Raw genomic sequence first — 25314 nt, forward strand, 5'->3', positions numbered from 1 at the left:
AGGGCCTTTCACTGCTCCCCCACAGGCACTGCTTCACATGCCTGTCCTGCTGAGGAGCATCAGAAAATGGCTCTCCTCTCAGCCAAGGCAGCAGGCTTAGGCATATTTTTCTGCGGCTTAAGTTCCTGTTCTTTCAAAACAAAACAAAAACACAGCAGTTGTCTCTGGCCTCCACCAGTCAGTTCCTTCTTCCTGCAGCCCTGGCTCACCTGTCCTCACCTAGCACAGAAGCAGCGGAGACGCTCAGGTAGTTCAGCCCATGTAACATGAGGGCCGACGGCCTGCAGGGGCGGGGGGGCTCTGACCCAGGGGCCAGGCCACCAGCCAAAGCAGGACAGAAGACGGGGCCCCACTGGGATGCTTCAGCCTCAGCAGCCTCCTCCTCGGGGCCATGATGCCCCAGGGCACAGGCTGAGGAAAGGCAGGCAGGGAGGAGGAGAAGGGAGTGGAGGGGAGAGGGAGGAGGAGTAGGTAGGAATACGGTTCATGAATACGGTTCATCCCCGAGCTTCCGCCCCAGCTCACTACCTGGAGTCCGGAGGTCACCTTGATCAGATAAGCCCTGGGCCCAGTACGGAGGCCCAGCAGCCACGCCCAGACTAGGATCAGCACCTCAGCACTGAGGGGCCTGCCTGCTACTCTCCCAGGACCATGACACGCCAAAAAGGAAAACCACAGCACCGAACCAGGCCCTATCCTTGCTCCACCACTGCCACGCCCCCAGAGGAAAGAAGGGGACTTCTCCAGGGGCCGCGGTGGAGCACCCATCCTGGCCTCTGTGTGGGCTCCACTTTCACGATTACTCCACTGCCCCACCCCTCCTGTCCTGGCACGCTCAGGGGCACTAGCTTTACACTTCTGAGAGGACACGGGGATGTGGGGCAGAGCTAGGGACTGGCTGAACCCACAAGGCATTAGCCACCTACCAGGCAGAGCTAAAGGACATTTTTAGACTTCAGACAACGAGATTCAAGTCTGGTCTAGTTGGTGGCCCTAACGGGTGCTGACTTTACTTGGCCTGGCCTGCAGGTCCAGGCACCAGAGGACCCCAGCAGGGCCCAGTGTCCGTGCTTCCTAGCAAATTGTACCTCTGACTTCCAGCTGTCCTGGGCACTTCCACGAGCCCCTTTGGGATGATACTGAGAAGAAAGCTCATTATCTGATCCGCTCACAAATACGCAGTATTATCTTACTTGGAAACGAACATCAAGCGTCCTGTGGTGCACTGAGCACTGCACAGGGTTTTCTAGCTTAGAAGAGCCCTTCCGTGCACTAGTGCATTCGGTGCCCACAGTGACTGGGGAAGACAGAATACGTACAATCCCTTTTTATATTTTAGGAAACCAAGGATCAGCTCTCTGAGGTAAATTGCCCTAGGTCACAAAGCTAATCAAGTCCTCACTTTAGGACTAGAATCCAGGTTTTCATAATCCTTGGGTAAGGATCTTTCATATTCATTCCGTCCTTAAAAAAAAAAAAAAAACCAATAGTCAGCACCAGTGCTGGTAAAGCACCGTGGGACGAGGTCACCGCTGGGCTGAGTACCCTGCTCACACCACAAAATGAGGTTACACCTGTCTCAGGTGACCTGGTCACACCACGGGCTGAGGTCACACCTGTCCTGGTACCCTGATCACACCACGAGATGAGGTCATACCTGTCCCCGGTGCCCTGGGCACACCACAGGCTGAGGTCACACCTGGGCTGGGTGCCCTGCTCACACTGTAGGATGAGGTCTCACAGGAAGGGCATCTAAATTCAACACAGAGGTGATGAAGGGTGTCAGGAGGTGACCCCACTGCTGCATTTCAAGGATCATACGTGAAGGGGCAGCTGGAGAGGGGGAAGTTACTCCAGGCCAAGGAAGCCACCCAGCAGAGGAGGAGACACTTCCCACACCTGTTCCTGGGCCTGCTGCTCAGGACAGCCCTGGTTAGGCAGCACAGCACAGGGAAGGGCAGGAGGTGTAGAGTTAGCCCACTGTCCAGGCATGCACGGGCTAAGATCAGGACTCTGGGGTTGCTGAAAGGATCTGAAGCAGAATAGTGATGTGATGGGTTTTGGGTTTAGAAAGGCCACTCTGGCTGTGGAGTGGAGAGGGGATTAGAGGGAGGGCAAAGATGTTCAGAGTTCTCAGGAGCAATCCAAGACTCGGGGAGCGAAGGGGAAATGAAAGAAAGAGGAGAACAAGGTGCAGGTGTCTGCTGCGGATGCTAAGGCAGTAACTGCGGCAGCTGTAGATGGAGGGGTCCCCAGTCCCTATTCTGGCTCAGGAAATCACAGGAGGAGACCACGATAAACCCATCTCAGCACAGTGCTTTGAGAAAAGAATCAGACTTCCTGAAATACTGACTTCCAGAGCGGCCCCATCGGTCACTAAGCATTTGCTGAGTGCTCACTGCATGCCCAGCACTGATCAGGTTGTGAGGATGCAGCAGGCAGCAAAGCCGGCAGGAACAGCTGCCCTTGCAGAGCACACGGTCTCTATTTTACAGTGTTTCCGGCAAAGAATTAAACTGTAAAGAACACACATTAAACCTCTAACCATGGAAACTATCCATCATGGATTTTCCAGAATAATCCCATTAAAAATATTCTTTTCTGTTGTTACCATAAGACAAGTGTTGGGCCACGTGTTCAGGTTTTTTTCCCTAAAAAATTTAAAACATTAAAAAAATAGTCATCAGGTCTATAATGCAAATGTCTTTAACCTCAGTTCTTCTCGGAACATCAGAGGCAAAAGGAAGAGGGAAACCAGAAAACTTTATCTTTAAAACAACTTATTAATTTTTCAACCAAAGGACATGCTGGTTTCTGTTTCTTTCATTCACTTAATTTTTCTTTGACTCCTTTAACTCGTCACAGTGGTTATATATATATTAGAGGGTTTATGGCAACACTAAACAGCAGAGGAAATGGTGGAAGGACCAAAGGACTCAGAGTGAGAAAGACACAAGTGTGAGCTACCAGTCCACCACGATGAGGCTGGGTGGCCTTGGTTCACCTTTTGAGCCATGATATTCCCGTCTGCTAAATGGTGTTCCATACTTAACTCACAGTGTTGTAGGGGGATGGGTTAATATATGTTAAGTGTCTAGTACAGTTCCTGACTCAATAAATCACTTATTACTTTATTATCATCACCACCAGTAATGTATAAAAACTAACTTTTCCTGAGTTATTTGCTACTCAAGATATCTCACATTGAAAAATCCTTCTATAGGATCTATACAATTGCTGAAGCCCACAAAACTCACTCAGACCTTTCCCACAAGCAAAACACCCATCCAAAATACCAGTCTTAGGGAACTACTAAATCACAGAGCTCATGCCCAGCAGAAGCCACTGTGGACCTCGGGCACGAGGGATCCTAGCAATGGTAGGCAAAATCTAGGTTACGCAAGTGGCCTCCGTGTCCCACCCCATCCTCTACTCAGAAATAAAACTTCACTGAGATTTGTCAATGTTGCAGCAATCATCCTAGACATTTCCTCCAGAAGGAAAGGGCAGGGGATGATCTCAAGTCTCTGGTAGTGAGCAGATGAGCGGGATCCTACCTACATGTAATGCGGTGATCACTCAATGTCCCATGAACTCCTGATGAGACATCTGTTCTTCTTCACCAGACATGTCTGTTAGCAAACCCTTAGAGAAAGTGCACATGTAGCTCAAAGGAAATGCTCTTTTTCGTGGAGCTTTCTGCTTTCCCGGACTTCTTGGAGGTCACAGCTGCTTCAGCAACAAGAGCATCAGTCCCTTAGGCTTCAGAAATTCAAAGCACATTTCTAAAACAGTCTGGAAATCAAACTTTTGAGGCAGGATGCGGGGTCAGGCTGGTGCTGTTAGTTGGATATTCAAAGCCCTGTCCTTTGGTCATCGTTGAAAATGTCTATCTCTGAACACCATCATCTCAGGCATTAGCTAGCCAGGCCTGATGGCACCTGCAGGGCCATCCTCCCGTGGCCCCGGGACCAAGCCTCAGCAGTGGCTACACATAGCTCCCACTCCCAACGGCCCCCAGAAAGCAGTACAGGCCCACGGCCACCCCAGCCAGGACGGAGACGCATCTGGGTCATGGAGAGTGGAGAGAAGGAGCCAGGCATTCACTACACGGCTTTACAACATGGGCTCATAACAGCCTCGAGAGGAAAACAGTAGTATTCCCATCTCACAGATGAGGAAACAGGCCCAGGGAGGTGAGTCAGGTTGTGCAGTCACACACATAATGGTAGAAGGGCATAGAATGAATCCTAGGGGAGGTTTTTTGGTGGCTGCTCTGTTAAACGACTCCTGACTATTCGTTAGCACTGAAAGATTAGTCACATGAGGTGAAAAGGGGATTAGATAACCCCCCACTGCCACCAATACACCCAACCACCTCAATTGGGACTCAAATGAGCAACTACCTTTCCTTCTGCTTAGAACAGGGCAGAACCCAGGCACCGGTCCCTGCATCCTTCTCTCTGGGCTGAGTCACGTTTTCTTGAATGCTAAGTCCTACTATACTATTTCAGCCTCATCCAGAAACTTCCAGCTCTCCTCATCTTCACCAGCAGCCCAAGGTCCATCAGCTGGAAAGACTATCACTGGGCTCCAGCGAGGTCTAGGTGACTGAGGGTGGAGAGCAAAGGTGGGAGGCCTTCTGGAGTGGGAAGTCACAACCACTCACTTCCCACCTTTTGAACAAAAGGCGTTTTCTGGAAACAAAGGGTTTCAACCAAAACTTGAATCCTTGGTTCTACATGACAGAGTATTGACAGCACTTACATCTTAGAAATATGCTTCCTGCTCTCGCCCTTCACATAATGCTTCTTCCACACGATCCCAGTGTTTTCAACATAAGTCAGGCTCCCGGAGGGGCCCTTGTCCCTCATGTTCACCCAGAGCCATGTAACTGTCAACCTGGGATCCACAGATGCGTTTTAGGGATGGCCATGAATTTTCTGTAGTTTTATGTAAAACTGTATGGGTACATGAGTGTGAGAGTATGTGTGTGTGATATGCATTTTTTCCAGAGGAAGGACCCATAGTTTTCATCAAATTCTCCAAGGTGTCTCTGACTCAAAAAAGACTCAGAAGACTTAGAAATACTGCTTTAAAAGGAGCTTTCATTTCTGTCAAATTGGCCAAATTTCAACATAAAGTGGGTCAGAACGATTAAAAGCTGAAAAAAGTTAAGGATGGGCAATTTAATCTGTAAGATTTCAGGGAAATTAAAGCAAATCCTCTGATGCAATAAATTATGCAAAAGGATTCCAATGGAATGGGGACTCATTGGCTGCAGAAGGGGTGGGCCATAAGAACGTGAATCCTGGACAAGAACAAGAACCAGCAGAAACGCCAAACGGAAGAAGCAGTTCCATGCAGGGCCGGGCAGCAACTCCACTTCCCAAGATGTATGCTGTTCACAAGGAGGCTCTACAGGCAGCTGGTTTAGGCTGCACACCATTCCTATTTTTACTTACACCTGCTGAAAAAATGCACAGACAGCACAGAAGCCCTGGTGTCCCCTCTGGGATCAACCTGCTGACATGTCAGAACTGCCCAGAACCACGAGCTACTTAAAATCCCACAGTCTTTCCCAGAGACGGCTCTATTGTAACCTAATTCTGACTGTCACTTAAAATGTGAGGTTTAACATTTTTTGTAAGAAAATCTGTTTTTCTTCTTAATATTAATATTTCCTTCTTAATATTCCCATGAATAATCTAGCTGAGCTGATAATTCCTCCAGTCTCCTTCAAGCATTTCTTCTAAAGACAGATGGGGACATTCTGGGCAGAAGGGACTGATAAGACAGTGTGGATCCTTGTGTCCCACTCTGCAGGGCCACTAATTAAATGTAAAGGGACAAAAAAATTAGGACAAAAAAGGAGTGTAGCCCTAGCATTTAAAACATCTCCATCACCTCCCTGTAATTTCCCCAACCCTATGTTCAAGGCAATTTCTAGTTCACAAATATTTTCCAAAAGTTTATGTGTAACTTGCTTATTAGAAACAATAGTGTAAACATATATTCAGGTTCTCTATTAGAAGTCACATTTTTTAGGGGCTCTAGAGTCATCCACACAAGCATTTTAACCCAAAGACTATTGAAATGCTTCATACTTAAAATGTGTGTGTGTTGAAACAATATTGCTTCCATATTAGAAATGGTTTTTAACATAGCTTAAGCATAACATTTTGCTTGTGAAAATTTCCCTTATACATTGCTACATTCCCACATTCAAGGGGGAAAAAAAAACTCAGTACACTGTAACCACAATTAATATTTGTTGAGCATCACACTTTTCTTTTAGGAGAAAGGGGCGAATTATAAGAAAAGAGACCCAATTTTATTAGGATGCCTGTCGAGAATGGGCTGCAGTGCACTGCACTGAACTGTACTTTATGGAATACATGCTTCCATTTAAAAAAAAAATGCCTTGGTTGGGGATTTTTTTCCCCTAAACTTATTTTTCCAATGATTTTCTTTATAAATCTAAAGGTGGTTATTTAGCCACATCTAGGAACACAAAAAACCTTTTTAAAATTAAGCTTTTTTGGGAAATGACTTAAAGGGACATCGTTTAACAAAAAATTTAAATGCTTAAACAAGTTGTGAAGAAGCTTGAGTTGGTCCTTGAGGAATTTTGAGTCTTATGGGAGCAGTGGGTGCATGTGGACTTCCAAGAGCAGGGGGCCCCAGCTCTTGGTTCTGATTTGGCACGAAGCTTTCTCCACACACGTGTAAAGAATGGGGCTCTCTCCCGCCAGACCCCTGAGCTGGAGAGACAGCCGTCTCCAGGTGGGCGAGGAGACAGGGCTGTAACTTGTCAGAGCTGCTCAGGGCATTGGCCAGCTGTGCAGAAAGCTCCCAGGGTGCCCTGTGCACCTCCTTTCTGCAGTCTGAGGTGGTGGAGCTCCTCGCTCACCTCAGCACCTCTCAGCTGACTGCCGCCCATATGCCTGATGGCTGGCTCAGACTCCAGGTTGAGCAAGTCCTCCCAGTGACCTTGAGCATGCCTACGCTGGCCTGGCTTGTAAACATTTAACGCGGAGCAAACAGCGATCCTGGTTTAGTTTCAATAACTTGACTGATCTCTGGAAACCAACAGGGCCTTCAAAGCCCGGACATGATGGACTCATTACCCCACACTCACCAAGGGGTCTCCCGATAGCTGAAGCCCCTGCCGTCTGTGCTTGGTTCCACGGCGCATGGCGGGCCTTTCAAGGGCTGATAAGCAGGAACTAAGTGTCCAATTTCCTGAAAACATCGCCTACCGGAGACTTACTTATCCACTCAGCTGCTCTCAGGGACGTGGCTTTGTCCTCAGGGAGTCACTTTATTTTATTTACTCTCTAAGAGATACTGCTACACAAATATGAACTTACTTGAAAAAGTGTCTTGGAGAGGCTCTGCACTGGTTTGCTCTCCTTGAGCTGACGAGCATGTTATTTCGATGTTTATCTGGTGCCATGGTAACCAGCACAACTCAAGATTGACTTTTTAGACTTTGGAGTGATGATAGAAACTCCATTTAGCAAACACTTATTGAGTGCCTACCAAGTGTGGAAGATAAAAAGATGAAGGAGACACTCTCTTTCCTCAAAAGGACACGTCAGAGTGCCAAGAACCAGACCAGGAGTTGGCAAACTCTTCCTGTAAAAAGCCAACTGGCCAAGATTTGAGGTGTTGCCGGCCATGTGGTCTCTGTCGCAACTCCTGAACTCTGCTGCCGCAGTGCAAGAGCCGCCACAGACCACACGTAACCATGCGAGCAGCGCTGTGTTCCAACAACGCTTTATTGATGGACACTGAGACTTAAATTTCTTCTAATTTTCATGTCACAAAATATTAATCTTCTTTTGATGTTTTACAACTCTTAAAAAATATAAAAACCACCCCTAGCACACAAACTATACAAAAAAGGCAGCCGGTGGGCTGTAGCGGGCAGACTCCTGGGCTGGACTTGCAGGTCTGCCCCTTCCTGGCTCTGTGGGGGGAAAAGTAAGCTGCCCAGACTTCCTGAGCCTCACTTTCCTCCTCTGTAAAATGGGGATGAGAATCTTTGTCTCGTGAGTTCTAAGAATTAGATTCCTGGGCCGGCCCCGTGGCTTAGCGGTTAAGTGCACGCGCTCCGCTACTGGCGGCCCGGGTTCGGATCCCGGGTGTACACCGACACACTGCTTCTCTGGCCATGCTGAGGCCGCGTCCCACATACAGCAACTAGAAGGATGTGCAACTATGACATACAACTATCTACTGGGGCTTTGGGGAAAAAGAAAGAAAGAAATAAAATTATTAAAGAATTAGATTCCTGAACAGAGAAAACCCTAAATGAATGCTAGCTGATAGCCTTCCTGGAGGGAGGTCCTGTTTGATGAGGATAATGACGACATTGATAATGGCAATGACAACTAACCTTCCTAACATCTGTTTCCTGCTAGGCTTGGTGTTAAGTGCTGCATACTTTTTACAGTATTTTATCTAATCTATGACGCCATTGATTTTAAGATGCACCATTACTGAATGTACCACCAGAACAGAAAAAGCTGTCAGTTAACCTCTGACATCATCGACTGTAAAACGCATCCTGATTTCACAAATGCTAAAATGTGTGCATGCATGTGTGTAAGGGGGGAATGCATTTTAGAACCCATGAAATATGGTATCTCCTTTAAGCCCACAACCATCCTAGGAGGTAGGGACTATTATCATCCCTATTTTACAGATGAGGAAACTAAAGAACAGTTTCTGTTCTACACTCAAACAGCCAGAAGTGTCAAAGCCGGGATTTTTAATGTGGGCAACCTGGTCCAGAGTCTGAGCTCTGCCTCAAGGGCATGAACGCCTGGAAGAAGGCTGAAACAGTTGGAAGTTTAAGTATGAAACGGCCAGGTCAAGGACGTCTGGCACAGATGAACTTTCTCCTCAGTCAGAGCGGACACACACCAGGCCAGTCAATCATGTCCCTCTGGTGTTTTAAAGTAGGGTGTGAATGCAGTAAGAGGTAACAGGAAACAGGAATTTTAAAATGCAAAATAAAAATGGCAATATGCACTAACATCTAAGCTTGCAGATTCCTCTTGACAGCTGGATTGGGAATCCTGCCCAGTTCAAGGAAGGATGGGAGCAGATGCCACGAGCATGTAACATGAACACAGCAGGGCAGGAGGACGCGGCCAGGGAGAGGGTCTTATCCTTGGGCTTTATTTTCTTGTGTGAAAGGAATGCACGAAGGATGGGGAGTCCAAAGGCCGGAGACCAGCCTGCAGCTCTGTGGCCTGGGGAATCATGGCTCCCCTGGCTCTCCCATCCTCAGTGCTCAGGGGGCTCGAGACAGGCTCCACCCTCCCACCTTGGCCGTGCATCACTCACAGATAGCTGGATGCACAACACAGGTGTTAGATGTGAGCCTTTGAGGGCAGAAATTACGGAAGAATTTAGGCCAAAATTCTCTTTCAAATTCTGATTTGTTTTTCCTCTCAAAATTTTGGCCTCAAATCTGCTTTTCTCATTATTATTTCATCGCCAAATATTTATGAAGTGCTTAAAATATGCTAAAAGGGATGGGATTTCTCTTTTTCCTATAAAACTCCAATTACTCAAAAGCTTGCCCAACATGCAACTTCAGCCTGTGTTGCTGTGCAGAAAGGAGCCAACACAGCAGACCTGAGACTGTGCTCCTTAGAAAGGCCTCCTTGCACAGCTGGCCCTGGCTGGCGTCTGGGAACTTGGATTTCAGGAGCAGTCCCACCGTTCCGTAACTGACACGCATGGCTCACTGTGCCTACACTGTTTGCGCAGAGGGTGCGCTTTACACCGAGCACCTGCTTTCCTTCTGAGAGTCTGGAACTCGGTACGTGCCAGGCAGAGGGTACCTGCGTGACCAGCCTCCAATAAAAGCTCTGGGCGCTGAGTCTCTAACGAGCTCCCCCAGTAAATATTTCACACGTGTTGTCACAATCCATTGCTGGAGGAATGAAGCGCATCCTATGTGAATCCACTGGGAGAGGACTCTGGAAAGCCGGCACCTGGTTTCCTCCGGACTTTGCCCCATGCACCTGTTCCCTTTGCTGATTTTGCTCTGTAATAAATCACAGCTGAAGAAGGGCCTGAGTGCTGTGAGTCCTGCGAGTGAATCATCAATCCTGGGGTGGTCCTGGGGACTCCCGACACAGCCATCCTCAGCCAGTTCATGTCAGAACACTGTCCCGACAGAGTGCTGTGCCAGGCAAAGGAAGGCCGGGAGAGACACTCAGGCCACTTACTGTACTGATCCTGAAGCAAAAGTGCTTGAGAAGCCAGGTATCAGATTATCTATTCCACTCAAATGCTGACCAAACACCCATTTACATGCTCAGGGAGATATTACCTTGTGATTTCTGTCCTTCAGAAATTTGCAGTTGAGCACAGGAGACAACAATGGAGATGATGATGATGGTGATGGTGATGGAGGTGATAATGGCTAACACTTACCTGGTGCTTACTGTGTGCTGGGCACTCTCCCAAACACTTTCCATGTTAACTCATTTAATCCTCACAGCAACCCTGGGAGGTGAGCACCTGTGTTTTCTCCATCTTTACAGATGAGGAAGGTGAGCCCAAAAAGGTTAAGTACTGCCCCAAGTCACACAGCTAGTTATTGGCAACATATCCTCTGGCTTCAGAATCTGAGTTCTTAACCACTACACCACACAGTTTCTCTCTGGACACAGAAAAATCTGAACTAGTATAAACAGGCCCAACATTACCTACATCTTCAAAAAATATAGTATTTATTACATTCTACCTAGCAGCAGAATTATTTGCGTGCATGTTTTAGTGCCTGTGCTAGACTCTAAGCTGTGTGGCCAGGTTCATGCCCAGTGCGTCTTTGTGTCCCCTCCGTGGCACCCTACTTTGCTTATAGTAAGCACTCAGATGCAGATGGAGGGGAGAAGAGGACCACGCAGGAGTGGGAGGTCAGTGCAGTCTAAATGATAGGTGATGTGACGATAGGTCTCAGGGAACACATAGACATTGAGGGGCATCTCAAACGGTAAGTTCCAAATAATCAGAAGGGAAAACAGGCATCCCATGTGGCAGTGACGATACGAGCAAAGAGGTGGACCCAGCAATGACCATGAGAAGCTGAGAGGCCCAAGAGAAGACTGGCTGGAATAAAGGGGAGTGCCTTGGTAAAACCGGGTGAAATCAAACTATGACGACCCTCAATGAAAAGCTAGAGTTTAAAGGCAATGGGCAGCCAGCGAGGAGGAAAGTGACAGTGATAAAGTGATGATTCGGGAAGAATTATCTGGGGCAGAATAGAGGGCTGGCTTGATGGGCCAGAGCTCGGGCAGGGGGAGGGGTTGAGAAGCTGCTGCAAGAGTCTTAACACGACATCAACCAGCACGCTGCATGGCCAGAGCCCAAGACTGAGAGGGTTTCAGGGCTGGATCTGCTGCTAAGACAAGTACGATCCTGACAACACAGCCTTACTGAGTGGGGGTGGGGTGGGACCTGACAATCTCAGACATTCTTTCCCACTTTATCCTTTTAGGATTCTAATAGATTTGGGCTGGAATTAGGATGGTAGCTGTGGGTTTTAAGAACCATTTCTAAAGAGAGTTGATGGACTCTGGTATCCAACGAACAGTGGCAGGGGTACTACAGATGGCCAAAGAGTAAGTGCAGAAACTGAGTGAATCATAGTGACACTGACGGAAGTAAGGACATAGGGAAAGACAATTCAAAGACATTATTTCACACAAAAAATATGTTTAAAGGAGAAAATCACCTTAATAGCTATAAGAAGTGAGACTTTAAATGACAGTAAGCTACAAGAAAAAAAAGGCAGAAAAAAATTAAAAGGAAACCCAAGAGAGAATGAATTAGTTGATAGTTGCTTTATCCACCCCTATTCATTACTGAACATTTCAGTACTTCCAGCTTCAAAACAAACCACCCCTGTCAAAATATTGCTTATACAACTGCAATTGAATCAGATTCTCACGATTCTACCTGAGCACATTCTGTGTTTTGAAATAGAATATCAGCTACTGACCCTCAGGAAGCTGATTGCTTCCCACACATTCAGCACAGTTATACCTCCAACCAAACCATTCACTGACTCCGGTGGTGGTGCACGACAGGTGGTGGTGCGTGACAGAGAGCTTTAGTGCCTGGGGGTCAACATGGGTCAGGGGCTAGTGCTGAGGCTACGACTGTAGGCAAAGAGAGGGGTTTTGGGGAGAAAGTGCTCAGTCGGACTGCACAATCTCTCTTCTGTAGATGTAATTTAGTGCTCTGTGTACAGTCTCTCTCTCCAGGGAGGGGACTGAAAGCCTCTAATGTGTACATCTATATTGAATATACAAGGCTGGGATTAAATATGACAGATAAGCAATTCTGCAATTAACCCCCTTCCAGTTAATTATCTTGCCTGTGCACACATACTAGGTCATTACTGGTAAAGACCAATTTCTGGTTGAATGGGGCAGAAAGAAGAGATTCAGATATAAACGTCCATTAACTGTCTCTATTCTTCTTAAAATATCCCCCTTAGAGGAAAACACATGCCTTTCTATTTACTTGAATTTGTCTTTTAAGTAGTTGCCAAACTAGGAATTTTAATAGTACAAATAAATTCATTTGGTGCTATGTGTATTTCAATTTCATTTCTAGCAGGCATTAGGAAGTTTCTTCCATATTTCAACTTTGAATATTTTATAGCCATATATACTTCTTTGGAAAAACACATTGCATTTGGGGTAATAAAGATCCTGCAGATTTTATTACCAATTGTGCCAGTAAGCACACAGCAGTAAATACTAATGCTGGCTTCAGAATATAAACGTTTATTGTGCAGTCATTTCAGAGTGGCACCCACCAGTGAGAAGCCAGACCAAAGACTGGACACTCAGCGTCCTCCTCCCCCTCTTCATCTCACTGGCTGATTTGAGCAATTCATTTAACCATTGCCGTGCCTTGGCCAAATGAGGCCAACACCAAATCCTGGCGCATGGTGAATCCTCCCAATGCTCTCCTCTTGAGCAGACATTTCTGAGCCAGGTTAGAGCCCCCACCAGCCCTGGCACTTTCCACCACCCCCTCCACCTCCCCTCTACTTATATCAGGTAGCTCCCATTTCGGTCACTATCCATCCCTTTCAGTACAAAATGTGTTTTCTTGTCTCTCTGACACTAAATACCTCCATCTCAAGCCCTCCTTCCCACAGGAAGACTTTCCCATCTCTCAAAGCTCATATCCTTCTTCCCTTCTCCTAAATTTCCAATGACTTTCAACCACCCCACACTAATCTTTAATTCATTCACTTATACAAATATTTTATTGTCTGTTAAACACAGTTCAGTGTACTTAGGTGCAGTTCACTGTACAAACACTGCGTTGGGTCATTTGCACAAAAACCGGTGGGACACATATTTACTTGTAGGCTAGCTGGAAAGAGACGTGACGTGGATAGTGAGAGAGGCAAAAGTAAAGCTGGGTGGGGGTTCAAAGAGAAAGCCTGGCCCCACCCCAGCTTGGGGGTCGGGGGATGGGAAGATTTGTAAAGAAAAAGGCCTTTTGTGCTCACTTTAGCAGCACATGTACCACAATTGGAACGATACAGAGAAGACTAGTGTGGCCCCTGTGCAAGGATGACTTGCAAATTCATGAAGCATTCCATATTTAAAGAAAGAAAAGAAAAAGGGCCTTGTGAGTTGGCCCAAAGAGAAATGGGTAGAATGTGGAAATGCAAATGGTGGACAGAGGAAGAAGGGCATTTCAGGTAGAAGGAAGGGCACAAATGAGAGCGTGGAGAAGAGGACTGGGTGTAGAGAGTAAAGAGGAGGGAATGTAGGAAGGAGAACAACAGGCAGTAACCTGAAGGAGCCCTCCCTCGCTCAGAGCTCGCCCCCTCCAGGGGCCTCAGCCACTGCCCGCCTTGTGCCTGAACGGTGGGGACTGAGTGCGGATGTTTCTCCCTCTCCAGTCTGTAAGCAGCATGAGGGCAGGCACCACTTTCCCTAGCTTTAGTGCCATCACCCCCATGCCACCACACGGTAACCAACAAGTAAAACTGTGCTCCTTAAGTGTGTGTTGCCGTGAACGCTGGCTGTTAAGCTGCAGAACCAGACTGATCTGCGCTGTGCTCTAGAAAGATGAGGGCAGCCAGAGCAGAGCTGGGAGAGGGAGAGGCTGGGGCAGGGAAACCAGTCAGGAGACTATGGAGACACTCTAGGCAGGACTAATGAGACCAGGAGTGGCCCCGGGAAGTAGAGATGTAGCCTCACATCCAGAGTCTTATCTCCTGCAGAGAAGGCCACTCCTTGAGCACCTCAAGTCCCTTCCACAGCCTAGCGGCCGCTACAAGAGCAACAGGACATACAGTTTGCCGGACTGAGGACACCGCTGTCAGGCAGTGCATGTGAGTGGCTCCACACAGACCAGGACACACACATAAGGATGTCTAGGGTGTGTGAAGGGCTGGGCGACATCATTACCTGGAACTGGCAATGACAGCCCATACCTAACACAGGTGTGACTAATTCCTACACGCCCTCAACTCCTTTAACATGCGGCATTACCAACAGCTTCCTGCTCAGCTGACCTCGGACGCTTTGCCCCTCTGGCTGGGCCCATACTTGTCAGGTGGGTGCGCTGGGAGGCCAGAGGTCCAAGTGGTCAAAAGTCCATCAAGTACGGACATGAGAACCTGGATAGTTCTCTCAGGAATTAAAGGCAAGAGGACATGAAGACCTCAGCACATGTATCAGCACTTACTCCTACAAGACTTGAGGGGCATTTAAACAAAACTTTTTACCAAGTAACCATTGCTGTTATTACTGCTCAGGTAATACGTCTCCATTTCCCTTGAGGAGCCATCATTTCCTTTCCTTATTTATTTATTTATTTTCCCCCCAAAGCCCCAGTAGATAGTTGTATGTCATAGCTGCATATCCTTCTAGTTGCTGTATGTGGGACGCGGCCTCACCGTGGCTGGAGAAGCGGTGCGTCGGTGCGCACCCGGGATCCGAAACTGGGCCGCCAGCAGCGGAGTGCGCGCACTTAACCGCTAAGCCACGAGGCTGGCCCTCCTTTCCTTTTGTATATTCCCTGACAACTGTGATCATCCTTCACTATTTGAGGGGCATTAGACAGCCATTCAGGAGGTTTGAGTTCTGACCCTGGTTCAGACACCATCTGACCAGCCTTAGGTATTTTAACTCCCATAGTGTCAGATTTTAACACGATGGATGTGCTGGACTGTGGTCTGGGTGCTAACTTACAGTTCAAGAAACCTGTCTTTATAGGACAACGTGGTCTGGGCCTGCCAGCCTGCCCCTGTCTGCTCTGTTTTCTCCATGATGTAAGTCTAATTCCCTCAATGAGCTCCCTGGAGATTCTCTCCCATAACTGGCCGGCCTGTGTGACCAGCTCTATTCTGTAATGCTGAGTGTAGACTAGAGCAGAAATTTACAACATTCTTCTCCTCTACCAAAGGGTGTTTTCTCCGCCAAATGTGCTCTTTCTTCTTGGCAAAACTCTTACAGCCTACTGGATTGGAGGAAGTTCTCTGAGAGAAAGGCCCACCTTTCTAAAGATAATCTATAAACTTTAAAACTCATCAGATGCTCCCTGAGAAAGTTCAGGGTGTGCTTCTCCTTGTCGACAACAAAATTTATATCTCATACTATGGGACACCGTCAATGAACTAAAGACCACCATGAGCAAATGCAAGGTATTATACTTGCAGGCCTGGGGCAGGGGGAGAGGAGGACAGACAGCGCTTCCACTCAGTTTTGGAAATTTTAGCTCACGGGAAAGAGACAGGCACAGAAAACTTGTGGGGATTGGAATGCTGCTGTTTTTCCTTTCCCCTGATATTAAGTTTCTCCCACTAATTCTACCCGCGTTCCATATCACCTTGAATGCAAGTTGAAAACCTAAACCTCCAGAGAACATGCTTAAGGCAGAAACTTCTGCAATTCAAACTGAAGCCACACAGCTGAGGTGGGCTCAGATACCGACAACTACTCAGCAAGCCTCCCTCGTTCCCAGCAGAAGCGTGTGAAAGGGTTCCTGCAGTTCCATTCGTTAGGGATGATGCACAATGTGCAGACATTTCCCCAGCATTAGGGATCTTAGAACAGGATCAATTTATATCTTTGAGGAGAGAGAGAGAGGATGCCTGTGTGTGAGCAAGAGAAACAGAAACCATGAAAAACATGATGAGGGATAAGGGGGAGAGAGGGTGAAAGGAACAGAAGTCCTAAATGATAACTATTTAAGACACAAGTAATAGACAACACATTCTGGGCCAGAACAGTGCTCAATATGTGAGCAATACACTAATTCTACAGGGCCAATGGAGTGAACAGTTGGCCCAAACCCAACAAGTTAAGCAGATTTTAGAAATGTTTAGATGAAAGTTTCAAATGGACAGGAACCAGTTCGAGCAAATAGAAATGATAATGCCTACATTAACCTGTCCTATAATATCTGACATAGTTGGGAAAGATGTTAGTAGAAGATCTTCCTATAAAGAACTATTTCAAACCACAATAATAAGGGATTGATATGAAGAATACTCAAGGGAGTGACTGATGTGGATGCATCAGTTGATAGTGTTTACATACATTTGAGTCCCTTAACAATACGCTGGCCAGTGAAACAAACATTTCTTGACATTATCATGACACCAGATATTTTGGTAGATTTATCAATACATACAATCAATATGTACAAAGTCCTATGGAACTGGACTGCACTTTTGGAACTTATTTACTCTTTACAAAACTCTATACACCCAAAGTCAACACTAACATTCTTTCATGCTAGTCCTAACTCATGTAAAGACATAAGAAAATGGTACAAGCAAGCTGTTTGCAAGGACAGAAAACTGCAGGGGGTTTATATATTAGTCCTGGGTTATGTCATGCTGCAGTAACAAACAACTCAATTTCAGGGGCTTAAAACATCAAAAGTTTGTTTCTTGCTCACGCTACACGCCCACTAAGGGTTGGTGGGGGGCTCTGCTCAACACTGTCACTTGGGGATGCAAGTTGAAAGAGCAGCCACCATCTTGAGTGCTGCTGGTTGATGTGCTGGAGCCTAGGATGCCTCTCATAGTGACTAAATGCTCCAGCCCAGAATGGACATGTCACTTCTGCTCATAGGTCATTGGCCAGAACTAGACACATGGACCTGCACAACCTCAAGGGAAATATTGAAAAAAGGCACCAATGATTTTCACATTTTGTTATGTGGAGCTGATTCTTCAAAAATGCTTCAAATACACATCATGTGTGAAGACACTGACATGATTTCCTGGATGCTTTGTGTTCTTAGAGAAATGGCTGATGTTTCTGGACCACTTGCTATATCTCCTTCATCGGCGCCCCAGAACCATCACTGGGACTAACTAAAACCGTCGCTGTGATTGTCCCTGTGAGGCACTGAGGCACGCATCTCAGGGAGGCGAGAACCAGAACCCTGGCTTAGCAACATCTACCTGGCCATTGAATGGCGTCTGCATCACAGTGGGGGCTCAGTGCTCTTCAATTTTATACTGCGATTTTTTTTCAGGGACCTTTCGCTAGGGCAGCTTTTGTCTATTCTGCCATGGGTTGGGCATGATCAACTACAGGAGAGCAGAGCGGGGCTGACTAGGTACCTCAGTTGTGAGGGGTTTCAGTACCACTCCCCAACAACAATGAAACAATAGCCAAACCTAAAGCATCAGTACCAACACAGTGAGAAGCAGTGTCATGGTGGAGAGGCAATTCTCCAGCTAGACACTGTGTCTCAATCTTGGTTCTACCACTTACTAGCCAAGCAACCCTGGCTAAGTGACCAACTTGTAAGAGGGGGATAATAATAGTACCTTCCCCTGGGGTCACTGTGAGGATGGAATGAGGAGTAAAGAGCTAGAACAGTGCCTGGCAGTGCTAAATAAGCATCGCTGTTTGTTGTTCCTACGATTTTTCTTATCCTCACCATCTTGACCTCCCTCTAGCCACACTTCTTTCAAACTAATTTACTACCACAATGAGCAACTCATATTCCTCACAATAATCCTCTGGGGTAAGTATAAGTATCCCCACTAAAACAATAAGAAGACCAAGATTGACCCAGGATTCTAATCTGTCTGCCCAAGCCTGCGCTCTTTCACGGCAACATTCTCCCTGGCTTACCCTGATATCATGAATTCCAGGGGGTCCACTGTAACGTAAGGAAAATGACCTAGTAAAGGTTGTTCCTCCACTTGTACTTAGAACTCTTCAAAGAAGCTGCTCTGCTCAATTCAACAAACATAAAGACAATTGTTCTCCATCTGAATATATTCTGTATGCTTGACAGAGTTGAGACACCAACTCTCAGTTCTCTGTACTCAGAGCCAGCCAGGCTCAAGTCTCAGATGCTGGAGATGAGCCCGAGGAGAAAGGAGCAGGATGACAGATGGTGAGATGGATATCCTAACCCTGTCCCAGCCTGCAACTCAAATACTGTAGTAGTATTCTTATTCATGGCTTTGCAACATAGTCTATATACATAACACGTTGACCTTGAAGATGCACTTTGGTCCTAGTCTGAAAATTGCTACCTTTCCACCTTGTCTACAGCCATATTGTTGTCCCTTATGGCCTTATAAGGTGCCACAAGCCCACTCTGTTTGGTCCCCTGGAAGGCACAGGTGTGATCAAGGCTTCCTCTCATTGACCTAGTAGCAGTACTGTCCTCCCTTCCAAACAGGGACGTCCTCTAGAACAGAAGTTGGCAAACTACAGCCTATGGGCCAAATTCGGCCCAAAGTCTATTTTTGTAAATAGTTTTATTGGAATACCCGTTTGTTTATGTATTGCTTATGGCTGCTTTCACACTGCAGTGGCAGAGTTGAATAGTTATGAGAGAAACCATATAGCCAACAAAGCCTAAAATATTGACCATCTGGCCCTTTACAGAAAAAGTTTGCTGAGCTCTGGTCTAGAGTACTGTGGCAGGGGAAGGCCTTGGGAGGAAAGAGCTTTCACCAAACGAGAATGGTACTGTTGTCGATTACCACTCACAGGCAGACCCTCAGACCAAAGGGCATAGGTTTCATTTAACAAATATTTCCTTACATGCTAGATACTGGGACAAAACAATGAGCAAGATACACTCAATCTCTATTCTTTGGGAGTTTAAAATTGTGTGTTGGGATAAAGATGGGTGCATAAGGGAAAGAGAGGGAATACAGATGCGTAAAAAAGCAATTACAGGCCAAATAACGGCTGTACCTTCACACAGCAGTGAAACGAATGAATCACAGCTATAAAGGCCAACATAGATGCACCTCAGGAATGATGCTGAGGGAAAAAAAACATACAGAAGAATACATCCAACCTACTGAAATGTCAAAAACATGCAAAACTACATGATATATTGTTCACGGATCCTAACGGATGAGGCAAAGTTATAAAGAAAAGCAGGGAAGGAGTACCACAAAAGCCAGAGTCTGGTTCCTGGGTGGGTGGAAGGAGGTGAGTTGGCTGGGGGGACACACAGGGCACTTCAAAACTAGGATCCTATTCTTCCTCTAAAACAAATGTGCACGGCATCAGAAACCTCTATATCTGACGTGTTTTATTAGTATTTTTATACCTATGCAAGATTTAATCAAACTGAATTCTGCAGGCAGAATCCATGTGATGAGCACTATGGTTCTGTCACAAGGACAGGGGAGAGTGCTCTGGACACACTGCAGGAGCCACTAACTCAGATGTGAGGGTCCAGAGAAAATCCCTAGAAAAAGTGGCACGTGTGTCACTTGAGGACTTGATGAGCAAATTTCACTCTGAGAAAAAGTCATAGAAGAATGTTCTAGCAAAGAACAGCCTGTACAAAAGTTCAGCGATGCAACAGATTACAAAGTTTTCGAGGAACTGAAACCAGCATATGAGGCAGAGAGTAAGGAAAGCAGGACTGGAGAGGGTCCACTAGGGCTACCCGATGAAGCCTTATCAGCCACAGAGAAAAATGTGTGCTTTATTCTCAAAGCAACGGGAGCCTTCGAAAGATTTAAGCCAGGGAGTAATGAGACATGATCAGAGTGGTCTTTTAAAAAGATCCTTCTTGCTGCAGCAGCATCAGTTTACTCTGCTATCCTTAAGTCCCCTCAGGTTTCTGCAGGGTTGAGAGCAATGCCAGCTCCTGTACACACGTAGCAATGATGTCCACCACTCCTACTTAAACAAACAAACAAAATCAAGACGGTGTCAGGCCAACATCACAGGCACTTTGTTAACACCGCAGACGCTTACCGACCACACACTGCTATGAGCAGCAACACAAAAGTTTTGTGTAAATCAATTTTTGTACGTTGAATTAAACATCAGTGTACTAGTAGAGCTTATAATTGTAAAGACATTGCATGGCCAATCTTTGCAAAGCAGATGCTCTATCTGTAAAATAAAGAATCTCCTACCATATGTCAACTTTATAATAATAGATTTTAATCTATCAGACTCATTTTAAACAAGCATTCTATCTAAAAATGCTTCTTAATTCTTTAAAAGTATAGATAAGTGAAAACTATGAATGCTATACATACTTGTAAATCATATCAGTAGAATCAGTTAAAAAACACATTTTTCTAGTGACAAGAATAAACATGGATATACTCGATGCTACATGGAAAACAAAACACAGAAAAAGCACTGTCTTCTGGTGTCATCATCACGCCACCTATTCAAACGTGTACTTTAATCACAAAATAATGACCACATTTTGCCTATTACTTTTATCTGAAAAATGTCAACGTACACTTTTATTTATTAATACTTTTATTTATTAATGCTTACAGTAAGTTAGGCCAGATCTTCAAAGACAGTCTCCAAAGAATAAAAGTCCTCAAAACTATATAATCCAGCAACTCCACTTTGGAGTAAGTACCTAAAAGAATTGAAAGCAGGGTCTCAAACAGATACTTATACAGCCAAGTTCATAGCAGCATTTTCACAACAGCCAAAAGGGGAAAGAAACCCAAGTGTCCTCAACAGATGAATGGATACACAAAATGTGGTATATACACACAATGGAATAGTATTCAGCCTTAAAGAGGAAGGAAATTCTGACAATGCTACAACATGGACAAACTCTGAAGATATTATGCTCAGTGAAATAACCCAGTCACAAAAGGACAATCCTAGATGATTCACTTATATGAGGCACCTCTACGAGTAGTCAGATTCATCAAGACAGAAAGGAGAATGGTGGTTGCCAGGGTCTGGGGGGAGGAGGACAGGAAGCTAGTGTTCAATGCGTACCAAGTTTTGGTTTTGGTAGATGAAAAGAGTTCTGAGATGGATGGTGGTGATGGTTGTACAACAATATGAATGTACTTAATGCTACTGAACAGTATAGTTAAAAATGGTAAATTTTATGTTATATGTATTTTACCACAATAAAACAAAAAGTTCCAAGGCACGGATGTCTTAATTGAACCACACAACTGTTGAGTTTATTACAGACTAGACTTGTCCCTCACTGTTGGACCTAATCGCCTTGGCTCCCTTAAAAGTCTGTGGATTCCTTGAGGAAGTCCTCTGAGGTCACAGTGAGTGCTTGACCAGGGGTCAGGACAACCCTGTCCACCTAGGTATGGTACCCACACATGTGCCTGCTACTGGCCCATATAAGAAACAAAAGCCCCTGTCCTCAAAACAAAACAGTCCTCAGAGAACACTTTGTCTCCAGGTGCATTAGAGCTGGGATGTTGTGGAGCAAATCTGGTCACCTAATTTTTTCGGCTCATCTTCTCTAATGAACATCCGCAGAATAATCCATTAGGTTGCCAAGATACGCAATCAGCACCCCAGCTCTGAATTCAAGGAAGATGCTGCCAAATTAAATGCATCGCACTCCAAATGATGCAGATCTCAAATTCCCTGCCTGCAGAGGTCAGTCTCTGCTGGACATGAAGAAGACACTTCAATGGGCTTTACAAAGCAACACCTCTCTTCCCTCCTCCTAGGTCTGTAATTACCTGGCAAGATGGATTCATTAAATGACCCATCTCAACATCAGCCCTACACTAGTCATGACATTGATGCACCAAGGCTCAGAAAGCAGGCCATTAGGAGGTTAGGAAAGGGCCAGAGGAAAGGTGACGAAAGGAGGCAGCGAGGCGGGCACCGCAGGCAGACAAGCCTTAGAGCTGGAGAAAGGGAATAAGGAAAACTCACTGGCTCCACAGAAAGTGGACAAAGTCAACATCTATGAACTCTGTAATGTAGTAACTCATTTCTCCCTATTCCTCCTCAAAACGTTTGCTTGTTTGGAAGTCGGGGGAGGGGCTTGAAACAAAGCAGCCCCGGAGGCTCCCCGTTCTTCTAAGACAGCCTTGTTCTTAGTGTCACAGAGACTGGCACTGCGGTGACAGTGTCCCCGCAGGCTGGGGGCTCTGAGGGCCCTTGTTCCTCAGCAGCCAGGCCAAGCATCATTGGAGACAGCCCCAGAGCTCAAAGCAGGCCTCGAGGGCCAATGCTTTTGTTTTACAGATGAAGAAAGTGAGTCCATATGATCCAGCAATCCTGCTTCTGGGTATATATCCAAAAGAATTGAAAGCAGGGTCTCAAATAGATATTTGTACACCCACGTTTACTGCAGCATTATTCACAATAGCCAGAAGGTGGAAGCAACCCAAGTGTTCATCAACTGATGAGTGGGTAAACAAAATGTGGTCTACACATAGAATGGAATATTACTCAGACTTAACAAGGAAATTCTGACACATGCTACAACATAAGTGAAACTTGAAGACACTGTGCTCAGTGAAACAAGCCATTCACAAAAGAACAAATACTGGATGATTCCACTTATATGAGGTCCCTTGAGTAGTCAGATTCATAGAAACAGAAGGTAGAAGGCTTGTTGCCAGGGGCTGGGGTGATGGGGGAATAGGGAGTTAGTGTTTAATGCGGACAGAGTTTCAGCTGGAGATGGATGGAGGTGATGGCTGCACAACAATGTGAATGTACTTAACATAACTGAGCTATACACTTAGAAAAGGTTATGATGGTAAATTTTATGTGTCTTTTACCACAATTAAAATTTTTTTTATAAACTGTATGCAGAGAATTAGTGTGTGATCAGAGAAATAAGCTGGTGATTTCTGAGTGAACAGTCAGGGAGGCCTCTCTGAAGAAGGAAGAGGGGTGGAGGACAGAATAAGTGCCTAGACAGCGCTCTCCGCATCTTTCATCTCTGCTGCTCTCTGACCGCCCCACATCTCTATCTTTTCAGGCTGTTCTCCTGCAATCACCTCCTCCTCCAACCTCATGAAGGTCTAAACTTATCAGGGTGATGCACGGCTATCTGGCCTTGGGCCTGTGCAGGAGAAAGCACCGGGAAAAGGTTTCCTTCCTGACTTGTGAAAGCATCAGAATCAACCCATGCAAACCAGGCATAAGGGAGAAAGGGTGCTGATATTTGCCTTCCAAATTGTTGCCAGCTGCTGGAACCCCACCAGCACAGCACCATGCCTGTTAGAGGAGAGCTGCCTTGCTGGAATCAGTTTCTAAGATTTGCCCCCACTGTTTGCCTTTTCTGCTAACTTTGCAAATTTGATGTCGTATGTCCTCAAAAAGTAATACTCAGCAGTCAGAGGGCAGGCTAATATATGAAAGTGTCATCATAATTTTGTGTTTCAAAAAAGGCTCAGTTTTGGATGAAAAGAACAGACTTCCGGCATGGCATTACCAGGCCAGTTGCCACCACCTGTCCATTAGCTCATTTGGAATAGCTACCAGCTGTAAGCCACAGTCAGGCATAAGGGAACGGGGCTCTCTTCACAACCTCTTGGCCTAAACCAAACCTCACATCCAATGACACTGAAGAAAAGGTTCAGAAGAAAAATGCATGACTACCTGGAAAATTTACATACATTCAGCCATCTCAAGTAATCTCAAGTAATCTCTGCCTCAAATCACAGAACACACTAACCAGAGTTTTAAAGATCCCCCCTCCTTAAGAATGCAGAGAGATCTAGGCACATCCTGTGTCCCTCTACCTGCCCCACTCCCTCTTTCCTCCATGCCCAAAGAAAGCCTCGTCAAGAACTCATGCAAAGCTACATATGCAGGCCAAGAGTTCTATCCATGTCTATGACGACCTTAGTCCACAGGCTCTCCCATGAGAAGTCCCAGGAGCCCAGAGGGAACCTAGTGCTCCTAGGGGCCCAGGGTTCTGGGGTACACTTAGTGCTCACCTGCAGGATTGAATATCTTCTAAGGAATGACCCAGACTGAGATGTATCCCCTGCGGCCACTTTGGCTCCATTTCACTATCAATCTGTTTCATATACAAAGGCTGGATGAAAATGGGGGAGCTGGCACAGACCCAGTGCTGGGCACTTGGCATTCCTGAGTTTGGTACGCATAACTGGACCCCGAGTGAGGATACAGACTGTACAGAACTCTATTTTCTAAACATTACTTTCAGGTCCTGCAGCTTAAATAAAATGCTGGCTATCTGTCAAACCATTGGCTGGACAGACTTAGAGCCAAGGACTCTAACACTCAAGCTGGAGTCCTGCCTAACACCCCACACACCAATATGAGTGAACCAGAATATCTACTATTGACGCTGGTTCCACTCTTGAAAGGAATTTGGTGAACTGCATGGACGGAATGTAGAGAAATTATACCCTACCTCTTTACAACGATGAAATGTTTCTTAAACTTACCAAAAATCCCCTGATGAGATTATTTTCATCCTATAATGATGTATTACTCTTTTCTTAAACATTCTTACTGAGTATCTACTGGGCAGGCACTGAGTTACATACACAGGACACAGATCAGCTCCATACCCCTCTCATGGAGCTACAAAGAAGATAATAGCAATGACTAGTGGGGGAATCAACTAATAATGTAAAGTGGGAAAATGAAGATGGTGACCCTATGTCACCATTCGTTATTGACCATCCCCCCATTCTGTGCTCATTAAAACATTATTTGCACACACATGTCCTCACCAAGTCACTGAGACCTTATTCTGACTGTCATCAGTTCATTAATGAATAGCTGTAGGATATGGTTGAGCTCAGTTTTGAATCCAACCAACTCTTTTGGCATCCAGTCCAAATCTGTCTAGTTCATGAGGCTTTCATGTGAAATCTCAGCAATTATCTCTACATTCATAACCACCTATGTGACAACATCAGATGTACTTTTTTCCTTACCTTTAATATGTGGTAATTGGACTAAGAGAACTCTAGCCTTCCAGTTTTAATATTTTACAATCACACACATAACATCTAATCTATAATACTGCTGCATAGATTTTCATTGTGTTCTATGA

At 45.8% G+C, this 25314-nt stretch overlaps 1 protein-coding gene and 1 non-coding gene across 2 annotated transcripts in view; one reads left to right on the plus strand and one right to left on the minus strand.

The window, feature by feature from the left end:
- Nucleotides 1–25314, minus strand: part of SLC22A23 (solute carrier family 22 member 23) — a 167110-nt gene that overhangs the window by 82363 nt on the left and 59433 nt on the right. The window lies entirely within an intron of this gene.
- Nucleotides 13557–13663, plus strand: LOC147915356 (U6 spliceosomal RNA). Its single transcript, XR_015554181.1, has one exon. It is a non-coding gene; the product is annotated as a U6 spliceosomal RNA (small nuclear RNA).

Source organism: Ceratotherium simum, chromosome 13, assembly GCF_057802395.1.
Source record: "Ceratotherium simum simum isolate JZ-2026a chromosome 13, ASM5780239v1, whole genome shotgun sequence".
NCBI classification, from domain to species: Eukaryota; Metazoa; Chordata; class Mammalia; order Perissodactyla; family Rhinocerotidae; genus Ceratotherium; species Ceratotherium simum.